Genomic DNA, 20737 nt, shown 5'->3' with positions numbered 1-20737 from the left:
ATTTTAGATTTGTAACAGCACATATTGTCATAAATGAATACCCTTTGATCCACCGAACCAAATCAAATTGTATGGGTCACATGCACGTGATTAGCAGATGTTATTGCGGGTGTAGCGAAATGCTTGTGCTTCTAGCTCTGACAGTAAAATCTAACAAGTAATTTACTTGTTAGATAATACTGCAGGTAGCCTAGTGGTTAGACCGTTGGACTAGTAACCGAAAGGTTGCAAGATCAAATCCCCAAGCTGACAAGGTAAATTGCACAACATATACACACAAAACTAAGTAGGAGTGAATTAAGACTATTGTAACGGCTGTCTGGAAGAGGGAACCAAGGTGCAGCAGAGGATGTGTTCATCATTAGAATTTTAATTCAAAAACAAGAGAACACTACAAAATGAACAAAAACGACAGCAAACAGTCCTGTTAGGAAAATACTCAAAACAGAAACAATTACCCACAAAACCCAAAGGAAAAACATGCTCCTTATGTGTGACTCCCAATCAGCAGCAACGAGCTTCAGCTGTGCCTGATTGGGAGCCACACACACGGCCCAAAACAAAGAAATACCAAAACATAGAAAAAGGAACATAGAACGCCCACCCAATGTAACACCCTGGCCTAACCAAAATCAAGAACAAAAAACCCCTCTCTATGGCCAGGGCGTTACAACTATATACATATGGACGAGTGATGTCAGAGTGGAACGGACTAAGATACAGTAGAATAGTATAGAAAACAGTATATACATATGAGATGAGTAATGCAAGATATGTAAACATTATACAGTGACTAAGATACAGTAGAATAGTATAGAATAAAGTATATACATATGAGATGAGTAATACATATATGTAGACATTAAGTGACTAAGGTACTGTGGAATAGTATAGAATACAGTATATACATATGAGATGAGTAATGTAAGATATGTAAACATTATAAAGTGACTAAGATACAGTAGAATAGTATAGTACATATGAGATGAGTAATGCCAGATATGTAAACATTATTAAAGTGACTAGTGCCAGCCAGGAGGGAGGTGAGGAGCAGTTAGGGATGGGGGCAGGAGCTTTGGAGGTCCAAGCCCTGGCAGGTAAGGTTCAGTCAAACATGCTCTGGAAGACAGCCAAAGATTACATATCTGGCAGGAGCCAGAACAGAGTGAGGGAGGTGGGTAAGGTTGCATCCCAAATGGCACCCTATTCCTTATTTAGTGCACTACTTTTGACCAGGGCCCTCAGCTCAAAAGTAGTGCACTATACAGGTAATAGGGTGCCATTTGGGACACACACTCTGAGGGATGTAGAAGGCTCTGCTCTGTTCAGCACCACAGGCTACTGGTCCAAATCACAGAAACCTGGAGAAACCAAAACCAACAACAAGCTGTGCTGCATGCAGATGTAGTCCAAATTGAGATGCTGCCAGAGTGATCAGTCACTCAGACCTTCAGTAATCTCACTCATCTGTAGGACTTTGATTACCGTTTAGTTTGCCTCTGAAAAGGCCAGTGAAAGGGGGTCGATATTTGACCATTTGATTCAATCAATGATTAGAGATTAAGGAAGTTGAGAGAAAGCTGGATAGTGTATGAGGTACTCTGCTCCAGCAGTCCCTGTATGCACAAGAGCTAGAGGAGAGCTTCAATGACATGGACGCACCATGTTGTTTTTAATTCTCAACACCCTTAATCTCCTAATTTCTAATAAATAACACTGTAAAAGTTATCTTGAGGGTTACAAAACATTCAAGACTTTAAGCACTCCAGCTCATCCAAATAGACCGTCATACTAGTCCGTTCAGGTCCGGCGTTATTTTACAGTCGATGTTTCATTTATGATTGAATTAATCTGGATCCAATGATGGTGGGTCTATGAACCTCCTTCCCTTATTCTCATTCGCCGTTATGGAGTCAGTCATCCACTGTGTGACCAAACCATGATTAATTATGGAGCCGTCCCCAGAATTACTCATTACCTCTCATCCAGAACTCCCCCTGCTGTCTCCCAGCCCGGACCCACCCCATCTGTAGGCTTACAGCCTGGAAAGGGGTATGTATGTATGTATGTATGTATGTATGTATGTATGTATGTATGTATGTATGTATGTATGTATGTATGTATGTATGTATGTATGTATGTATGTGTACACACACAGTACCGGTTAAAAGTTAGGACACACCTACTAATTCAAGGGTTATTCTTTATTTTGACTATTTTTCTAAGTTGCAGAATAATAGTGAAGACAACAAAACTATGAAATAACACACATGGAATCATGTAGTAACCAAAAAAGTGTTTAAAAGAATCCCAATCTATTTTAGATTCTTCAAAGTAGCCACCCTTTGCCTTGTTGATATATTTGCACACTCTGGTACTGTGTATGTATACAATACATTCAGAAAGTATTCAGATCCTTTGCACTTTTCTACATTTTGTTACATTAGAGAAATACCTTATTTACATAAGTATTCAGACCCTTTGCAATGAGACTCGAAATTGAGCTCAGGTGCATCTTGTTTCCATTGATCATCCTTGAGATGTTTCTACAAATTGATTGGACATGATTTGGAAAGGCACACACCTGTCTATATAAGGTCCCACAGTTGACTGTGCATGTCAGAGCAAAAACCAAGCCATGAGGTCGAAGGGATTTTCTGTAGAGCTCCGAGACAGGATTGTGTCGAAGCACAGACCTGGGGAAGGGTACCAAAAACTGTCTGCAGCGTTGAAGGGCCCCAAGAACACAGTGGCGTCTATCATTCTTAAATGGAAGACGTTTGGAACCACCAAGAGATTTCCTAGAGCTGACCGCCCGGCCAAACTGAGCAATCGGGGGAGAAGGGCCTTGGTCAGGGAGGTGACCAAGAACCCGATGGTGATTCTGGCAAAGCTCCAGAGTTCCTCTGTTGAGAAAGAAGAACCTTCCAAAAGGACAACCCTCTCTGCAGCACTCCACCAATCAGGCCTTTTTGGTAGAGTGGCAAAACGGAAGCCACTCCTCAGTATAAGGCACATGACAGCCCACTTGTAGTTTGCCAAGGCACCTATAGGACTATCAGACCATGAGAAACAAGATTCTCTGGTCTGATGAATCCAAGATTGAGCTCTTTGGCCTGAATGCCAAGCGTGTCGTCTGGGGGAAACCTGGCATCATACCTACAGTGAAGCATGGTGGTGGTAGCATCATGCTTTGGGAATGTTTTTCAGCGGCAGGGACAGGGAGACTAGTCAGGATCGAGGGAAAGCTGAACGGAGTAAAGTACAGAGAGATCCTTGATCAAAACCTGCTCCATAGCGCCAAGCTTGTAGCGTCATACCCAAGAAGACTTGAGGCTGTAATCGCTGCCAAAGGTGCTTCAACAAAATACTGAGTAAAGGGTCTGAATACTTATGTAAATGTATTTTTATTATAAATGTTCAAAAATGTCTAAAAACCTGTTTTTGCTTTGTCATTATGGGGAATTGTGTGTTCATTGAGGGAAAAAAACAATTTAATTCATTTTAGAATAAGGCTGTAATATAACAAATTGTGAAAAAAGAAAAGGGGTCTGAATACTTTCCGAATGCACTGTATATGTATGTTACAGGAGGCTGAGAGACTAGGAACTCTTTCATGCATGCTTTATAGGAAGGACCTCCTAGCTACATATGAGCCATGTTGGTTTAAACAGCTAACTCTTCCAAATGAAAAATTGATCGCTGCTTATGAATTAGATAGTGTTATTGATACAGTGCATATTGTATATTGTATATTGGATCATCTTTAATTTTATGGGCAAAATTCTATTGAACATGCTGATAGTATTACCACAGTAGTTTGGACATGCACTAAATCTCTATTAGACTCCTATACAGCTAAATGCTGCCAGTTTTCACAATAAGACGTGTTGGTGATGGGCAGCTGATCTGAATCTGGCCCATAGTCAAAGATTGCGTTTACACAGGAACCCCAATTCTGATCATTTGCGCAATTATTGGCAAAAGAGCTGATCTCATTGGTCAGAAGAACAATTAGTAGGGCTGTGACGATACCAGCAGTATTGCAATGTTTTTTCCATGGCAAAAATGAGAACACAAAGTAGACCTGACTCCTAAAGAAGTTAAATCCATTTCATGTTTTGTTTCCTTGCCACGATACTAGCAAGTATTGCAATACTGGTATCATCCCGGCCCTACCAATTAGTGGTAACTGGTCAGAATTGGCTGCCTGTTTAAATGCACCCACAGCCTATTAAGAGCATTTGCAACCGTTCAGTTGTTGTCTTTTTTCAAAGTGCGCTCAGAAGCTATTTGTAAATGCATTTCTGAAAGACTGGCTCATTTACAGTTCATGAATCCAATAGGAGCAGATTGTTCAAGGTAATAATCTCAAAATGGCACTGAATTCCAAGACAGCATTGGACTTTAAGATGTGATGGAACGATAGGAACCTGTTGGGGCTCGGGGGCAGTATTGAGACATTTTGAAAAAAATATGTGCCCATTTTTAACTGCCTCCTACACCAACTCAGAAGCTAGGATATGCATATTATTAACACATTCGGATAAAAAACACTCTGAATTTTCTAAAACAGTTTGAATGGTGTCTGTAAGTATAACAAAACTCATATTGCAGGCAAAAACCTGTGAAAAATAGATCAAAAAAAATGTGAATTTTGTGACTGTACTATTTAGTGTCATTGTTTTATAGATACCATAGTGAGAAAGGATTCATTTCGCAACACCTACGGCTTCCACTAGATGTCAACGATCTTTATAAAGTTGTTTGAAGCGTCTATGATAAACAGAGAGCAAATTAGAATCCAAGGAAGTTGACATGTCATCACTTCATTTTTTTGCGCCTGCGCATAAATCTGAGAAACGTGAGTTTTGTCTTCATTGTTTATCTAGACATAGGATAGGTTAGGTTGTGTGAAAATATTACTGATGTTTAACGTTAAAAATGGAAAGATTAATGCTAAACAACATTTGACATGTTTGAACGAACATAAATAGATTATTTACTAGGTTTTTTTAGCTTTTCGGCGTGATTTTACACGTTTTGTGGGAGCATAATGAACGCTAAGTACTTGGTGTTATTTGGACATAAATTATGAACTTTGTCAAAAGAAACCACATTTGTTCCGGACCTGGGATGCCTTCCGGACCTGGGATGCCTGCCTTCTGATGGAGATAATCAAAGGTAAGGGGATATTTACAATGTTATTATCGATTTTAGATGATGCTAACTGTATAGCATAGCCTGTTGTTCTTAGCATAGCACCCCGTTTATTGCAAAATGTGATTTCCCAGTAAAGTTATTTTGAGATCTGGCCATTCGGTAGCAATTACGAGATGATAATATATTATTCTTTGAATGACAATATTATAATTTACCAATGTTTTCGAATAGTAATTTTGTTATGTTCACCGGAAGCATTTCAGAGAAGAAAAAATCTGAATTTCACGCTACTGTAAAATGCTGTTTTTGGATATAAATATGAACTTGATGGAACAAAAAATGCATGTATTGTATAACATAATGTCCTAGGAGTGTCATCTGATGGAGATTGACAAAAGTTAGTGCATAATTCAAGCTGGTTTCTGCTTTTGGTGACGCCTGACCTTGAATTGAAAATGGATGTTTGTACTTTTGTGGCTATGTACTGTCCTAACATAATCTAACTTTATGCTTTTGCCGTAAAGCCTCTTTGAAAATCGAACAATGTGGTTAGATTAAGGAGATGTTTATCATTTAAATTGTGTAAAATAGTTGATTGTTTGAGAAATTGAAATTATTAGATTTTTGATGTTTTGAATTTCCAGCCTTGTTAGCAATCCCGGCTCGGGGTTCATTGCTAACCTGTAGCCCCAACAGCCCATGAATCACGCTCTTCTCAATTTACATCAACAACATAGCTCAGGCAGTAGGAAGCCCTCTCATCCAATTATATGCAGATGATACAGTCTTATACTCAGCTGGCCACTCCACGGATTTTGTGTTATATGCTCTACAACAAAGCTTTCTCTATCCATAACCTTGTCCTGAACACCTCCAAAACAAAGGTCATGTGGTTTGGTAAGAAGAATGCCCCTCTTCACACAGGTGTTATTACTACCTCTGAGGGTTTAGAGCATGAGGTAGTCAAGTACTTGGGAGTATGGCTAGACGGTGCACTGTCAATCAATCAATCAATCAAATGTATTTATAAAGCCCTTTGTTTTACATCCTTCTCTCAGTACATATCAAAGCTGCAGGCTAAAGTTAAATCTAGATTTTGTTTCCTCTATCGTAATCGCTCCTCTTTCACCCCAGCTGCCAAACTAACCCTGATTCAGATGACCATCCTACCCATGCTAGATTACGGAGACATAATTTATAGATCAGCACGTAAGGGAGCTCTCGAGCGGCTAGATGTTCTTTACCATTCGGCCATGCTCCTTATAGGACACATCACTGCACTCTTAATGCTTATTTATAAAAACCCTCTTGGGTCTCACTTCCCCCTATCTGAGATATCTACTGCAGCCCTCATCCTCCACATACAACACCCGTTCTGCCAGTCACATTCTGTTAAAGGTCCCCAAAGCACACACATCCCTGGGTCGCTCCTCTTTTCAGTTCGCTGCAGCCAGCGACCGGAACGAGCTGCAACAAACACCCAAACTGGACAGTTTTCATCTCAATCTCTTCATTCAAAGACTCAATCATGGACACTCTTACTGACAGTTGTGGCTGCTTTGTGTGATGTATTGTTGCCGCTACCTTCTTGCCCTTTGTGCTGTTCTGTGCCAAATAATGTTTGTACCATGTTTTGTGCTGCTACCATGTTGCGTTGCTGCCTTGCTATGTTGTTGTCTTAGGTCTCTTTGTGTAGTGTTGTCTCTCTTGTTGGAATGTGTGTTTTGTCCTATATTTATATTGTATTTATTTATTTTTCTAATCCAAAAAATAAATCAAAATGTGTTCTTAACTGACATGCCTAGTTAAATAAAGGTTAAATAAAAACATTACCCCTTTCAATAGCATATACAGTTTAAACATAATTATATAATTTTATCTATATCTACCTATATTCAAAAAAATCTCATTCCCAACTCTGTCCTTCAAAATCAATCCATCTAATTTTCTCATTTTATGATACTTAAAAAGATGTGGCCACCAAGCACATTGTTAGCAGGGTAGACAGTGCCACCCATGTTTCACAGTGAGAATTATACCACTCCATTCATGATGGGTTAGTGACCTCTGTTGTTAGTTATCTAGAACAGCATGGCATAGGTATGTCTTAGAAAGGGTGAACCTGAAATGGAGGATGAACAGAATGAAAGGAATTATTTTATGAAAATTATAGATTTTTCTCAGCAGGCAACAATTGTTGTCTTACTGGAATAACAACAGACCGTTTTAGTCTCCATAATGAAAAGGCAATTATAGGCACCCCTGGCCTGCATCCAATCCAACACAAACTTCTTTGAAATGGTAAATACTAAGAAAATCTAGAATAACAATGAGGGGCTAGACATTCTCATCAATATCAGAAATGTTTTTATAGTTTGCTATTTAGATCATTGTGTTGTGAAATGTCATTGACAAACCTGGCATTATTCTGCATAGCAAAAGAACAACAAACAGAGAGAGAGGGGGGATCCAGGGGTCTGACCTGTGTATGCATTCGAAAAGTATTCAGACGCCTTCACTTTTTTCACATTTTGTTACATTACAACCTTATTCTAAAATTGATTAAATTACTTTTCCCCTCATCAATCGACACACAATACCACATAAAGACAAGACGAAAACAGGTTTTTAGAAATGTTTGCAAATGTATATATAAAAAATAATACCTTATTTAAATATATTGATTTTGGATTGGAGATGTTTGATATAAGTCTGGAAGGAGAGTTTACAGTCTAGCCAGACACCTAGGTATTTGTAGTTGTCCACGTATTCTAGGTCAGAACCGTCCAGAGTAGTTATGCTAGTCGGGCGGGCGGGTGCGGGCAGCGAAGGGTTGAAAAGCATGCATTTGGTTTTGCTAGCGTTTAAGAGCAGTTGGAGGCCACAGAAGGAGTGTTGTATGGCATTGAAGCTCATTTGGAGGTTAGTTAACACAGTGTCCAAAGAAGGGCCAGATGTATACAGAATGGTGTCTGCGTAGAGGTGGATCAGGGAATCACCCCGCAGCAAGAGCGACATCGTTGATGTATACAGAGAAAAGAGTCGGCCCGAGAATTGAACCCTGTGGTACCCCCATAGAGACTGCCAGAGGTCTGGACAACCGGCCCTCCGATTTGACACACTGAACTCTGTCTGCGAAGTAGTTGGTGAACAAGACGAGGCAGTCATTTGAGAAACCAAGGCTATTGTGTCTGCCGATAAGAATACGGTGATTGACAGAGTCGAAAGCCTTGGCCAGGTCGATGAAGACGGCTGCACAGTACTGTCTTTTATTGATGGCGGTTATGATATCGTTTAGGACCTTGAGCGTGGCTGAGGTGCACACGTGATCAGCTCGGAAACCGGATTGCACAGTGGAGAAGGTACGGTGGGATTCTAAATGGTCAGTGATCTGTTAATTAACTTGGCTTTCAAAGACTTTAGAAAGGCAGGGCAGGATGGATATAGGTCTGTAACAGTTTTGGTCTAGAGTGTCACCCCCTTTGAAGAGGGGGATGACCGTGGCAGCTTTGCAATCTTTAGGGATCTCGGACAAAACAAAAGAGAGGTTGAACAGACTGTTAATAGGGGTTGCAACAATGGCGGCGGATAATTTTAGAAAGAGAGGGTCCAGATTGTCTAGCCCAGCTGATTTGTACGGGTCCAGGTTTTGCAGCTCTTTCAGAACATCAGCGATCTGGACTTGAGTAAAGGAGAAGCTGGGGAGGCTTGGGCAAGTAGCTGCGGGGGGTGCGGAGCTGTTGGCACGGGTAGAGGTAGCCAGGAGGAAATCATGGCCAGCCGTAGAGAAATGTTTATTGAAATTCTCGATTATCATGGATTTATCGGTGGTGACAGTTTCCTAGCCTCAGTGCAGTGGGCAGCTGGGAGGAGGTGCTCTTATTCTCCATGGACTTTGCCCATGGTTACGGATTTAGGTTTGTACCTGGTGGGATCTTTGATAATTAGTGTGAGATTGAGGGCATCTAGCATAGATTGTAGGACGGCCGGGGTGTTAAGCATATCCCAGTTTAGGTCACCTAGCAGAACGAACTCTGAAGATAGATGGGGGCAATCAATTCACATATGGTGTCCAAGGCACAGCTTGGAGCTGAGGGGGGTCTATAACAAGAGGCAAAAGTGAGAGACATTTCTGGAGAGAATAATTTTAAAAATTAGAAGCTCGAACTGTTTGGGCATAGACTTGGAAAGTATGACAGAACTTTGCATGCACTCTCTGCAGTAGATTGCAACTCCTCCCCCTTTGGCAGTTCTATCTTGATGGAAAATGTTGTGGTTGGGGATGGAAATCTCAGAATTTTTGGTGGTCTTCCTAAGCTAGGATTCAGACACGGCAAGGACATCAGGGTTGGCGGAGTGTGCTAAAGCAGTGAGTAAAACAAACTTAGGGAGCAGGCTTCTGATGTTAACATGCATGCAACCAAGTCTTTTACGGTTACAGAAGTCAACAAATGAGTGTGCCTGGGGACACACAGGGCCTGGGTTAACCTTTACATCATCCGAGGAACAGAGGAGGAGTAGGATGAGGGTATGGCTAAAGGCTAGCAAACTGGTCGTCTAGTGCGTTGGGGACAGAGAGTAAAAGGAGCAGATTTCTGGGAGTGGTAGAATAGATTCAGGGCATAATGTGCAGACGGGTATGGTGGGGTGAAGTTACCGCATGTGTGGGAGGTGGGACAAAAGAGGTATCTGAGGCATGTTGAGTGGGGCTAGGGGCTCCGCAGTAAAATAAAACAATGAAAACTACCTTAAACAACAGTATACAGGTATATTGACATTAGAGAGAGACATAAAGTGAGTCATAAAGCAATCACAGGTGTTGATTGGGAGAGCTAGCTAAAACAACAACAGGTAAGACAACAACAGCTAATCAGCTAAGCCAACAACAGGTGAATGGGTGATGAATGGTCAGAGAGGGTCAGTTAACTACACACAGGGCCTGAGTTCGAGGCTGGGGCCAACAGTGATTAATGAACAGTCCAGCAGGCATCAGCTATGTAGCCAGGTGATCATAGGGTCCAGTGAACAGCAATAGATGAAACAGTGAAGCCGTTAGGTAGTTGTTACTACGCTAGAAAGCGGGAGACACGGCGTTCATAAAGATAGCAGGCCGGGGCTAGCAGAAGCGTCTTCACCGACGTCTGGCAAAGGCCGGTTGAGGGCACAACGGATGGAATTACGTCGGCAGACCAGTCGTGGTGGATCGGCGGGGCTCCGTGTCGACAAAGGGTCCAGGCCAATTGGCAAAAGAGGTATTGTAGCTGGAGTAATTTTGTTTGCTAGCCGGGAAATGCGCCTGCCTTGAGGCTAACTGGTGTTAGCTTCAGGACAAGGGCGTTTGCCACTATACCCACTCGGTAGCAGCTAGCTAGCTGCGATGATCCGATGCAAAGGTCCAGAGCTTACGGCAGGAATCCGGTGATGTAGTGGCTTCTAGTCGTGTTAGTGAAGAGTCCAGGAGGCATCAGCTGTGTTGCCGAGTGATCATAGGGTCCACTGAGCAGGCCGGGGGTTGGGCCTGGCTCAAGGCTAGCTTCGGGGCTGGGCCACTCGGTAGCAGCTAGCTAGCTGCGATGATCTGGAGTAATGGTCCAGGGCTTACGACCGGAATCTGGTGATGTAGTGGAGAAAAGCAGTCCGGTATGCTCAGGGTTTTTATTTTTATTATGAACACAACAAATACAAAAAAAACTGAAATATACAAACAAGAGTACATTAACCTAACAGACAGGGGAATTACATATCAAGATTCATTTTCAATTTGTTAAATACTTTTATGGTACATATTGCTTTTTTGTTTTTACATTTACTGATCATTTCAAAATAATATTTAAATTCTATCTTAACTAATGTGAAAAGGGGTTTGTTCTCTGCCCACTTCATTTTATGGATAAAGAATCTTCCATGAAAGATAAACAAATGAACAATGAAAGTTAAGTCAGGGTCCATATCATTTGGATCAAAGTAAAACATAATATCAGAGTCTCTCAGATTATCATTAATAGTTGTTTCTTTTAAAATAAAATCTTCAAACTCACTCAAATCTTCTGACTTAAGAACAGTCCCAAAATAAATAGTCAAGAGTTTCTGGGTCAAAACCACAAAATACACATTTGTTATCAATATCTATTTTAAATCGGTGTATAATAAAGGTCTTTACAGGGTAGAGTCTATGAATGAGTTTGTATGATACTTCTTTCACCTTTTTAGATATACAATATTTACCAGACAACAACGAAACTTTGTTCCAGTTCACTTGTCCTAGGGCTGCATTCTAGTACATTTTAGCAGAGGGAATAGTAACATAATGACATAGTTTCCTTATATACATGTTATTACATTTATAGTTTAAAATGTCAATTCATTCTAATTGTATTGAGGCTACAAAATACTTAACAGTTTCACTTTTAGTATTGCTATATTCTCCTAAAAGAATAGCACCTTTAGGGACAGCTCTAACAACAATTTGATACTCCTCAGGAGTGAATGTAACATTGTGTGTTCTAATAAATTCTGGATAATCATATAGTTGTCCATCATTATTCAATAATTGTTTAAGCCGAATAATGTTGTTGTCAAACTAGTTCTGGAAAAATAAAGACTTGTTTTTGTATTTTGTGTCTTTATTATTACAGATTGTATACCTATGTGGGGAAAAATTGTGTTTGTACATGAGGTTCCAAGTTAGAAGTACTTGTTTATGAAAGTTTGCAAGCTTAACAGGTATTTTACCCATATCAAAGTTGCATTTGAGTAAGAATTCTAGACCACCAATCTGTTGAAATATTAAATTAGGGATGATATTCCAAATGCAATCCCTATTTCTTAAATAGTTTTGTATCCATTTAATCTTAAATATTATATTAGAGGTTTTAAAATTCAAAGCATTCAACCCTCCCTCACCTTGGATGCTACATATTACCGCTTTTCTTAAATAATGAGGTTTATTCCTCCATATGAAGTTAAATCATTTAGTATCAACCATTTTATTTACTGACAGAGGAACATCCAAGGCAAGGGAGGTATAAACGAATCTGGACAGACCTTCAGATTTGATAAAAGTACACGTCCAGATAAAGAAAGATCTCTTAATAACCAGGAGTTAAATCTCTTTCCAATTTTCTCTACAATAGGAGAGAAATTTAAGTTGGCCCTTTCTTTCTGATCTTTGCTAACTTTAATACCAAGATATGTGATCATATCTTTTACAGGGATATTACATACTGAGTTTAAGTCATCTTTTCAACGCAAATAATTCACATTTCCTAATATTCCGAGATAAACCTGATACATGTGAGAAGGCATTAATACACTCAATAGCTTTCCTGACTTCATTATGATCTTTCAAAAAATGGTGGTGTCATCAGCCAATTGTGAACATTTTATCTCTTTGTCTTGTATCTGAATACCCCTACAACTATCCTTATTTATATGAAGTGTCATAACTTGCGTGACCAATAAAAATAAGAAAGGAGAAATTGGGCATCCTTGTTTAATTCCATGTCTAATTCCGTTGAATCTCTGTGAAGTTCCATGGGATAATTTAACAGAGCTGTTACTATTATTGTAAAGGTCTTAATTACACTTTGAAAATATTGACCAAAATCAAAAAAAATTAAGTCTCAAAAAGAAAATGTTAAACTGCTATCAAATGCCTTGTAAAAGTCTACAAGTACAATAAAGCAATCTTCCATAATGTGCTCATTGTAGTCTATCAAGTCCAATACTAGTCGAATATTATTACATATATGTCTGCCCTTTATAATTTAAAATTAAAAAAAAAAAAAAAAATAAAAAAAATCTTCCCTTGTTTTAATGTTATTGTAGTAAACGTTTAAGTAAGGATAAATGAGTGAAGAGAAAGTCGTTCATCTTACATTTGTCCTCCATGGTATGCCGTAGCTTGACCTATAATTTTTACGTCAGCGGAAGTTCCGTCCTCTTTCTCCCCTCTCTTGCAGGCTGTGTAAGTTGTACATATTTTTCCATACATTCAATATTACATTTGTAATCATCCTTCTTATAACTGCATAATATCCCCCCCAAATTATTAAAGAATGATCTTACAAAGATGTATCCATATAATAAACCTAATATTAGTTTTGCGTTGCTTGTTCTACTGAAATTATCTGCATTCTGACCCTCGTCTTTCTACGGTCTTTCAGGCTTCAGTCCGCTGACACGGCAAGATGGTGAGGACCATTTTCATAGCATTTTAATTACATGGCTAACTGTTCATGGCTTACTGTTGTTTAGTACGCTTAGTGTTAGCTATTTCGTTGAGACGTTGGTATCTGTTTGCCTGGTTGTTACCTGTGTAACTAGTTCGCCAGCATTATCTAGCCGAGTAGGCTACTAGTTAGCACAGGCCAATTCCGGTGCGGCCTAGTAATGCTGCTGTGGTTGGTTACTGCCAGTACACGAGTTGCTTACTAACTTAAACTGATGTTGTGTAGCTATTTCGTTAGTAACTGAAATGTCAACGAATCGAGTGAAAGGCAGCTACAACTGTCATCGTGGGTTGTAACGAGCTAACTAGCGAACGTTAGCATACCTAGCCAATGATAACCTGGCTAGCCAGCATGTCTTAGCAAGTTGTCCAACCATCACAGGCTGTCTCGTGCTTGTGATGCATTTACACGCTTGCCAGAATAAGGGTGGACCTAGTGCTAAATTTCGATATAACCAGAATCTTTAGTTCCACCGGTCCACTGACAATCCTCAGATTACTTTCATTTAGTTAGCTTGCTATTATTCTCTCTTGGCTAGATGGCTATGTCAGCAATGAGGCTATAATCTTATGCCATGTTAGCAAAGGTATTTGTGTTGAGAGAACCCCTGTAGTTGTGTGGATGTTGCAGAACATTGTACTTATTATTTTCCTGTTATATTTCAGCCACGAAAAATCGAAGAAATAAAAGATTTCCTTCTTACAGCAAGGAGGAAGGATGCCAAGTGTAAGTATTACATTGTTGCCCACATGCTCTGCTCATCTGACACTTTTTCTGACAATTGAATCAAGTAATCAAATCAAAGTTTATTTGTCTCGTGCACCGAATACAACAGGATACAAAACCTTACAGTGAAATGCTTACTCACAGGCTCTAACCAATAGTGTGAAGAAGAACAAAAAGGTGTGTGTGTGTGTGTGTGTGTGTGTGTGTGTGTGTGTGTGTGTGTGTGTGTGTGTGTGTGTGTGTGTAAGTAAAGAAATAAAACAACAGGAAAAAGACAGTTGAAAAATAAGAGTAGCAAGGCTATATATAGACACCGGTTAGTCAGGCTTATTGAGGTAGTATGTACATGTGGGTATGGTTAAAGTGACTATGCATATAATGAACAGAGTAGCAGTAGCGTAAAAAGAGGGGTTGGCGGGTGGTGAGACACAATGCAGATAGCCCGGTTAGCCAATGTGTGGGAGCACTGGTTGGTCTGGCAATTTGAGGTAGTATGTACATGAATGTATAGTTCAAGTGACTATGCATATAAGATAAACAGAGGGTAGCAGTAGCGTAAAAGAGGGGTTGCAGGGGGGGGGGGGGCACACAATAGAAATAGTCCGGGTAACCATTTGGTTACCCGTTCAGGAGTCTTATGGCTTGGGGGTAAAAACTGTTGAGAAGCCTTTTTGTCCTAGACTCGGCACTCCGGTACTGCTTGCCATGCGGTAGTAGAGAGAACAGTATGGCTGGGGTCTTTGACAATTTTCAGGGCCTTCCTCTGACACCGCCTGGTGTAGAGTTCCTGGATGGCAGGCAGCTTTGCCCCAGTGATGTACTGTGCCGTACGCACTACCCTCTGAAGTGCCCTGCGGTCGGAGGCCGAGCAATTGCCGTACCAGACAGTGATGCATCCGGTCAGGATGCTCTCGATGTTGCAGCTGTAGAACCTTTTGAGGATCTCAGGACCCATGCCAAATATTTTTAGTTTCCTGGGGGGGATTAGGCTTTGTCGTGCCCTTTTCACGGCTGTCTTGGTGTGTTTGGACCATTCTAATTTGTTATGTGGACAGCAAGGAATTTGAAGCTCTCAACCTGCTCCACTACAGCCCCGTCGATGATAATGGAGACATGCTCGGTGCTCCTTTTCCTGTAGTCCACAATCATCCCCTTAGTCTTGGTTACGTTGAGGAATAGGTTGTTATTCTGGCACCACCCGGCCAGGTCTCTGACCTCCTCCCTATAGGCTGTCTCGTCGGTGATCAGGCCTACCACTGTTGTGTCGTGTGCAAACTTAATGATGGTGTTGGAGTCGTGCCTGGCCATGCGGTTGTGGGTGAACAGGGCGAACAGGAGGGGACTGAGCACGCACCACTGGGGGGCTCCAGTGTTGAGGATCAGCGTGGCAGATGTTGCTACCTACCCTCACCACCTGGGGGTGGCCCGTCAGGAAGTCCAGGATTCAGTTGCAGAGGGTGGTGTTTAGTCCCAGGATCCATAGCTTAGTGATGAGCTTTGAGGGTACTATGGTGTTGAACACTGAGTTGTAGTCAATGAATAGCATTCTCACATAGGTGTTCCTTTTGTCCAGGTGGGAAAGGGCAGTGTGGAGTGCAATAGAGATGGCATCATCTGTGGATCTGTTTGGGCGGTATGCAAATTGGAGTGGGTCTAGGGTTTCTGGGATAATGGTTTTGATGTGAGCCATTACCAGCCTTTCAAAGCACTTCATGGCTACGGACGTGAGTGCTGCAGGTCTGTAGTCACTTAGGCAGGTTGCCTTTGTTCTTGGGCACAGGGACTATGGTGGTCTGCTTGAAACATGTTGGTATTACAGACTCAATCAGGGACTTGTTGAAAATGTCAGTGAAGACACCTGCCAGTTGGTCAGCACATGCCCTGAGCACATGTCCTGGTAATCCGTCTGGCCCCGCAGCCTTGTGAATGTTGACCTGTTTAAAGGTCTTACTCACGTCGGCTACGGAGAGCGTGATCACACAGTCGTCCGGAACAGCTGATGCTCTCATGCATGCCTCAGTGTTTCTTGCCTCGGCGCGAGCATGGAAGTGATTTAGCTCGTCTGGCTCTACCTTTTAGCTCAGTGCGAATGTTGCCTGTAATCCATGGCTTCTTTTTGGGGTATGTACGTACAGTCACTGGGGACGACATCCTCAATGCACTTATCAATAAAGCCAGTGACTGATGTGGTGTATTCCTCAATGTCATCGGAAGAATCCCGGAACATGTTCCAGTCTGTGATAGCAAAATAGTCCTGTTTAGCATCTGCTTCTTCTGACAATTTTTTATAGACTGAGTCACTGGTGCTTCCTGCTTTAATTTTTGCTTGTAAGCAGGAATCAGGAGGATAGAGTTGTGGTCGGATTTACCAGATGGAGGGCGAGGGAGAGCTTTGTACGCGTCTCTGTGTGTGGAGTACAGGTGATCTAGAATTTCTTTCCCTCTGGTTGCACATTTAACATGTTGATAGAGATTTGGTAGAACTGATTTAAGTTTCCTTGCATTAAAGTCTCCGGCCACTAGGAGCGCCGCCTCTGGGTGAGTGGTTTCCTGTTTGCTTATTTCCTTATACAGCTGGCTGAGTGCTGTCTTAGTCCCGGCATCTGTCTGTGGTGGTAAATTAACAGCTACAAAAAGTATAGCTGAGAACTCTCTAGGCAAGTAGTGTGGCCTGCAATTAATCACAATATATTCTACTTCAGGCGAGCAAAATCTAGAGACTTCCTTAGATTACGTGCACCAGCTGTTGTTTACAAATATGCACAGACCGTATTGTACACTAGTCAGTACACTCAAAATGTGGAGTTTGTTAACGCTTATGTCTTTATCATTTCTGCACCCACATAGGATTGTGTCTGGGAACGCCGACTGCGAACCATAGTGTTGAATGTTTAGATTGCTTCTTGTTTATTATCCCACAGCCGTAAAGATCAAGAAGAACAAGGACAATGTCAAGTTCAAGGTGCGTTGCAGCCGGTACCTGTACACCCTCGTCATCACAGACAAGGAGAAGGCAGAGAAGCTGAAACAGTCCCTGCCCCCAGGTAAGATGCTCAACTTTCATCACATGGAATCTGGCATGTTGTGGTTAATTGGGTTGGTAATTGGCACAAGGAGTCTGAAATCTGTTTTATAGAACCATCTCTCAAGACCTTTAATCCTGAAGTCTGGTGACAATTTCCAGTCTATAAAGATGTTATTTTGTCAGTGCAGAGTGGTTACAAATTGAACGTGAAGTAATCTGATCTATTACTATACAAGTTGTCCAAACACCACATGTTTGGTGCTTGTGGTGCATTTGCACACTTGCTAGGAGATTAAGGATAGACCTAATGCTTAGTTTCAACTTCATCAGAAATTGAGATCCACCGGTGCATGGACGTATATTCCTTAATGCTTTGAGCTGTCTGGGAATATTGGTGGCCAACATTTTTTTTTATCTGATAGAACAACGCTGCTTGCTTCCATTGCCGCTGAAGATTTTAAAGTGACACTGACAGCGTTTTAACTATTTTGGAAGATATGAAACAGACAATCATATCAGATAAATATATAAAATTCCCAGTTTATGCTACAAAACTCTTGAGGTTTTAAAAATGGGTTATATTTGACTCAACATTCCATGACGTACACTAAGGAATTGTTGGCAGAATAGGTAGTTGCAGTTCAATGCGTGATTTAATGTAACTCAACAATACTTTTCTTGGTAGTCCAAAACGTGTTGCCCTCAGGTTTTTTTTAATTTATTTTTATTTCACCTTTATTTAACCAGGTAGGCCAGTTGAGAACAAGTTCTCATTTACAACTGCGACCTGGCCAAGATAAAGCAAAGCGGTGCGACAAACAACACAGTTACACATGGAATAAACAAACGTACAGTCAATAACACAATAGGAAAGTCTATATACAGTGTGTGCAAATGAGGTAAGGCGATAAATAGGCCGTAGTGGCGAAGTAATCACAATGGATGTGCAGAAGATGAATGTGCAGGTAGAGATACTGGGGTGCAAAGGAGCAAAAAAAAAAGTTTACAATATGGAGATGAGGTAGTTGGATGGCCTATTTACAGATGGGCTATGTACAGGTGCAATGATCTGTAAGCTGCTCTGATAGCTAATGCTTAAAGTTAGTGAGAGAGATGAGTCTCCAGCTTCAACGATTTTTCCAATTCGTTCCAGTCATTGGCAGCAGAGAACTGGAAGGAAAGGCGGCCAAAGGAGGAATTGGCTTTGTAATGCACAGCTGGTCTGGTACATTGTTTGTTGCCACCTTTCGGTATATACAGTTTAAAGACTCAATATTCTAGAAAAAAACTGACAAATGTAACTAAGACTGGGAATGTCAATACTATCAAACTAGCAAGTGCAATGATCACAAGTCAATCATAATGTGGCTAATAGGCTAGCATATCTTTATTTAGCAAGCTAAAAACAGAGCCTAACGTTAGCTACATTTTAATTTATTGTTCATTTCACCTTTATTTAACCAGGTAAGCTAGTTGAGAACAAGTTCTCATTTACAACTTGCGACCTGGCCAAGATGAAGCAAAGCAGTGGAACACAAACAACAACAGTTACACATGGAATAAACAAGCGTACAGTCAGTAACAAAATAGCCTTCCCTGTAGCTCAGTTGGTAGAGCATGGTGTTTGCAACACCAGGGTTGTGGGTTCGATTCCCACGGGGGGCCAGCACAGAAAAAAAAAAATGTATGAAATGTATGCATTCACTACTGTAAGTCGCTCTGGATAAGAGCGTCTGCTAAATGATGTAAATGTAAATGTAAAAAAAATAGAGAAAAAAAAGTCTATATACAGTGTGTGCAAATGGCATGAGGAGGTAAGGCAATACATAGGCCATAGTAGTGAAGTAATTACAATTTAGCAAATTAACACTGGCGTAATAGCTGTGCAGATGATGTGCAATTAGACATACTGGTGTGCAATAAAGTAAATAACTGCCAGCAAACACACAGTCCAGAGCAAAGTGAATGATAGCAGGTCTGTGGCAAATTTCTTGTTTTCATGAAGGCCTACTGTAGCTCTGATTGGCTGTGGTGCACTGGTCTGCGTAGACTCTGTTCCTATTTACTGCAGAATCTATTAATTGTTCAAAAACATTGCTGCTTTCCCATTCTATGTTGCTATAGAATTTTTTGCAAATGCTTTAGTATATGTTATTCCCTAACTTTTAAAAAATGTATCAACTTGACCATATGTAAGTGGTCTCTTGTCAGAAAATGTTTTACGTTGTCGTTCTTCCTAGGGGTGTATATGAACAGATTTGAATAAGATTTCATGTTGCTAAAATGTTGCAGTTTCCTTTTTTAAATTGATTTATACTCTTTCCTGAACCCCCAACTGTACATTTTAGTCATTTAGCAGATGCTCTTATCCCGAGCAATTTACAGGAGCAGTTATGGTTAAGTGCCTTGCTCAAGGACATATCAACAGATGTTTCCCAAAATCTGCTCAGGGATTTGAACAAGCGAACCTTCGCTTGTCTTCCTACCGCCAGTAGCATTTCTAATAATGTCAATGTATCAAGTTTGTAGCTTGGTCACTCAAAGCATGTTTTGTGAATGAGCATGATTCATGTAATGTAGTTTCTAACCAGCTCATCTCTTTTCAGGTCTGGCTGTGAAGGAGCTCAAGTAGAGGACTATCTTCGTGTACAGTAAATTGTAATAAAAAGAGGAAAACCATTTGTCTTTGTCATGCCTGTTATGTTGTTCCACTACAGTAAATTATCTATATTCATGTGTAACATGCTTAGTGGCTTTTTATTGGAAGAAGGCAAAAACTAATGTCTGCCGAATGAAGTGACTGGATAATCTAAGAGCTGGTTTCCCAGACAGATTCAACCTACTCCTCAGATTTAAGGACTTCCTCCAATGATTTGTTTTTTGTACTTGTCCTATTGCAGTGATATCCCAAGTGTGTATATATACGATGAAGTATGCTAAAGGGTAAACAAATGTTTTGTATTAGTGTTTTTTAGACAACTGCAAACTTAGGAGTTGGGCATTCAAAGAGTTGGTTTGATTGGAAGTCGGGACGTCGTCGGCCTACCCCATGCTTGAGGAGCACTAGAGAACAGAAGAGGGAAGGCCCACCCCCACTGGTGCTGTCATGACTTGCATGGATCACCTGTTGAGACGTGTAATCAGGTGTTTAATGATGAGACGGCTGCTGTTGTTGAAGATTCACTGTTGAGGATGCTCTTAGGCCAGGACTAGGTTTACCTATTGACTGGGAAACTGGCCCTAAACATTACATTTTTACATTTACATTTTAGTCATTTAGCAGACGCTCTTATCCAGAGCGACTTACAGTAGTGAATGCATACATTTCATACATTTTTTTTTCCATTTAGCAGACGCTCTTATCCAGAGCGACTTACAGTAGTGAATGCATACATTTCATACATTTTTTTTGTTGTGCTAAACAAATTTGACAGGTTATCTGTAGTGGACTCAAACCAGTTGACTGGCCCTCTTCCAATACTCAAATGATGTAACCACATTTTAATTGTTTCGGGTGGCGACTACATTGCTTACACATATCCAATCACTTATAGCCCTGCGCTTACTTCATGGACTGGTGGATTTAAATACA

The 20737-nt window shown here is 40.8% G+C and overlaps 1 long non-coding RNA gene across 1 annotated transcript; it reads left to right on the top strand.

Annotated features, from left to right (window-relative positions):
• The first annotated feature begins 13032 nt into the window (after positions 1-13032).
• LOC106610188 (60S ribosomal protein L38) lies at positions 13033-19824 on the top strand. The gene is made up of 5 exons (XR_001329867.2): positions 13033-13129; positions 13329-13355; positions 14060-14120; positions 17042-17164; positions 19752-19824. It is a non-coding gene; the product is annotated as a 60S ribosomal protein L38 (long non-coding RNA).
• The last annotated feature ends 913 nt before the right edge of the window (positions 19825-20737 follow it).

This window comes from Salmo salar, chromosome ssa01, assembly GCF_905237065.1.
Source record: "Salmo salar chromosome ssa01, Ssal_v3.1, whole genome shotgun sequence".
NCBI classification, from domain to species: domain Eukaryota; kingdom Metazoa; phylum Chordata; class Actinopteri; order Salmoniformes; family Salmonidae; genus Salmo; species Salmo salar.
Note: the sequence above shows the minus strand (reverse complement) of the source record. Positions and strands in the feature narration are given on the sequence as shown.